Genomic DNA, 3993 nt, shown 5'->3' with positions numbered 1-3993 from the left:
AATGAGGTGTCCTTTTGTTGCATTTTTAGTGCTCTTTCTTTTTTTTTGCAAGCAGAAGGTCATTAAAACAACTTTTGAAAAATGTCCAAGGGCCTACATTATGTTTTTATGCTATTAGTTGATGTTTTTCTTATGGAGAAAAGTAAAAACAGGTCCAACGCAGACGTGTTCCTGTTTTTACTTTTCTACATTCACCGTAGAATCCAGCTGGTTTTGTTGTTACCTCTTTCTTTTAGCCATCCTATTAGTAAAACAAAACAACCTGCAGTCTGACTGTTTATAACTGTTTATAACTGTTTATAACTGTTTATAACTGTTTGTTGCTGTTGTCCATTGTTGTCATCTTTCTTTGTTAAATCAGGTCTCTCTTGTAAATGAGTCCTCGAGGCTCAATGAGATTTACCTATAGAAATAAAGGTTGATTGATTCTTAGTTCATATCTTAGATCTTATCACGGTTTTCTTTTACATTTTATTGTTGGATGTAACTGGACCCTGTGGACATCGTTTCGCTCCAGCACATGAACCACATGAACCACATGAGAAGCAACAACAAGAAAGAAACTCAGACTGCAGCCTCCGATACAGTTAGCTTAGCCGTTAGCTCCCTCTCTTCCGGTTCTGGTCACCTCTTCTCAGTGTAACCCGACCACCCTAACCCCAGACTCCCCCCTCACCTGGCACCCTTGCTGGCGGCGGAGGTCTGGCAGAGGTGGAGGCGGATCTCTCTGAGGTTTTTACCCAAACTGGAGCCCAGAGTCCTCACGGCGGCGGCCGCCATCTTTCTCGCTGTCTGTCAAGGACGAGGCGTGGGTTGGTGAGCCCGGAGTTCAGCCTGACAGGCACCGCTCCAAAGACCTGAAGGCTTCTCCGCAGACCAAAAGTGGGCGTTTCTGGGGAATAGACGTTTGTGGGCGGCGACCGCTGATTGGCTGTGGGTAACCCCCAAAGTCACGAGGATTATTGATGAGGTAACGGTTCTTTGCGATGTTTGACAAAGAAATATGATTTATTGTACTTATAAAGCATGTTATGTTTTCACTTGTGCATTTTATTGAAGTAGGTTTATTGTAGGTCACGGTAGTTTCGACCGTTCTCTCGTTGTTGTCGTGCTTTAGAAGTTTAGCTCATGTGAACACCTGGTGGGAGCTCCCACGCAGGTAACCACTGAGGTAACGTGAGCCTCCACAGCAGCTCTCACTGTGCACGTGTACAACAACTGGGTGGTGCTTTTCAAAATACAAGCTGAAAATAAAAGTGCTTAATACTTAAAAAATAAATATTTAAAAGCTGTGTATAACTGAAAAATATGAAAAACAAATAAATAAAAGTTGTTAATTATATCTTTGTCTTTCTGCCATGTCAGGAACCAGTCTCACTTCAGGTTGACTCTAGAAGACCCCAAGATGTTGCTCAACAATGTTGACCAACATCAGATGTTGCTCAACAATGTTGACCAACATCAGATGTTGGTCAACATTGTTGAGCAACATCTGATGTTGACTTTCAAAGTAAATCACCTCCAAAGTTGAACATAGTTCATAGTAATAGTCAAAAGTTGCTGATCTTGTTGCAACATGAGTTAACACGAACATGAGAGTAATTTGTCAATGATTCAATATGAGTAATAACTTATTCAATAATAAGTCTGTCATTTGTCAATAATGGTCAATAATTCATTCAAGAATAGATTATGGGTGTTTGGTATGGCTCAGTGGCTAAAATGGGTTGGATGTTAGAGAAATTACTTAATTTTCAATGACCTGAATGCACAAATTCCTTCATTTATAGTTAAACTTTAGGAAATCAACTTTTTTTAACCTTGAGAAAAAAATATCAAAATTACCTTTTGGTGTTCATTTTGAATAGATTGGGGAAGGAAAGCAGCCGAGGCCGTGTAGAACTGCTATGTTGTAAAAATGTTGTGCTTGGTGATCTGATCATATTTTTATTACAACTTCAGGTGTTGTGAAGTGGAGGAAATATTCTGAAGAGTTTCAGGCTGAGCACAGAAAGCCTTACGTCATTTGTGTCTGTGGAGAAGAATTTAAAGATTGTGCTGCAGGTTTCTGGGGCAGCAGCAAAAGAGGCGAGCTGAGGGCCTTCCACAGTGAAGCCATTCCTCCTGGGTACTGCAGCCACTTTGTGCCATGGATGCAGGTTAGTAGTCCAGCTCTTTACTGTGATGCCCACACATTACAATAAGTAACAACTAGCAACACCCTAACTGTGCTATGTTCTGTGTTTCCAACAGATGCTACGATGACTTCTACCATACCACTTTATTTATAGAGCACTTAAAACAGCTACAAGGCCAACCAAAGAGCTGTACAGACAGAACAACAGGTAACACACAAAGCAAAATACAAAATGAGGTAAATCAGAATATAGACATAAAAACGATGCAGGTAATGACGACAAACCAGTGTGGAGCATACAGGATCAAACACAGATCATCTGGTGTTGAAAGATACTGAATAGTAGTGAGTTTTTAAACGGGACTTGAAAACCGAGAGGGAGGGGGCCTGTCTGACAAGCAGAGGTAACTCATTCCAAAGTCTTGGTCCTGCTACAGAGAAGGTCCTGTCACCTCTGCGCTTAAGACGAGTTCCTGGAACTGTGAGGAGCAACTGGTCCGCTGACCTCAGGGAGCGTGGTGGGACATACGGTTGTAGCAGATCAGAGAGATGGGGGGGGGGGCGACACTGTTCAGTGCTTTGTAGACATACATGAGTATTTTGAACTGGATTTGAAAGTGAACCGACTTCTAAAAATGGATGTCCCAATAAACACAATAAAAAAAATCAATGATGCATCAAATGTTGTCTGAGTATGTTTTAAGGTAATAAAAAAATGTGAAATCTGGAAAACAAAGAGAATTCCTGAATCTGTCTTGTGTGCTTTGATGTGTACATAAGTTTATTGGAGGTCCTGAAACAACTTTTCTGAGAACACAAAGATTTTTATTTTACCTTTGGCCAAGATGTCAGTTTGAAATCAGGCTGCTTACTGCAAAACCAAGAGGGTTTTTAAGACAGACGGTCTTCATTTGTATTGTTTTGTTGACTATAAGTTAAATGTAATTTCTAAAATATGGATAAATATGATCTCATCATGCAGCATGAGCAACTGGGTACAGGTGTGAGGGCCAAAAGTCTGGTTATGTACTGACTCCTAAATGTGCTGGTTTTCTACTGAAACATGGAGTATGGTTGACCTTTAAAATGTGAGACAGCTGAGGAAGTGAAGCAGTAAATAGAATACCTGCTCCAGGTGCAGAAATCTGACAGAACCTGAGAATCACTCATCTGCAGTGACTGCAGGTTGAACAAGAAAATGTGAAGTTAAAGGAAACCTCCTTTGTCCCAAGGCCAGTTTAAGTTTCATTAATATTTTTCTTTCTTTATGAATCGATTGTAACTTTGTTCACATTTTTCAACAACCAAAATGGAATTTGTTTTTTAATGTTATGGCTAGGTATTAAAAAAAAACCCTAACATTTAGCTCCCCCATTACCCAGTAATGTTGCTCTTATTTTGAAATGTAACCGGAAGTTCTGTGTTAAGAGAGTCGAAAAAAGAAGTTATGGAGACGCCGCGGCAGTATACTGGAGCAATGTCGAACCGAGACGCCGCCAGTGTTGAACCTGAGACGCCGCTAATGTCGAACCGGTTAACACCATAGACATAATATGCCTGTGGTTAACACAATCTGCCAACAACGCCTTGTTTTTAGACATCATATGTCTGTGGTTACGGCATTTTATCGTTCAGCCTTTTTTTCTATCGTCCAATCAGATGTGGCCGGCCAGACACGCCTATTTTTCCATCGTCCAATCAAATGTGGCCGGCCAGACACGCCTATTTTTCTATCGTCCAATCAAATGTGGCCGTCCAGACACGCCCATTTTTCTATCGTCCAATCAGATGCGGCCGGCCAGACACGCCCATTTTTCTATCGTCCAATCAGATGTGGCCGGCCAGACACGCCTATT

Source organism: Nematolebias whitei, chromosome 16 (assembly GCF_014905685.2).
Source record: "Nematolebias whitei isolate Nwh7 chromosome 16, NemWhi1, whole genome shotgun sequence".
Lineage (NCBI taxonomy): Eukaryota > Metazoa > Chordata > Actinopteri > Cyprinodontiformes > Rivulidae > Nematolebias > Nematolebias whitei.
The sequence above is the reverse complement of the archived record's forward strand: the minus strand, read 5'-3'. Positions refer to the sequence as shown.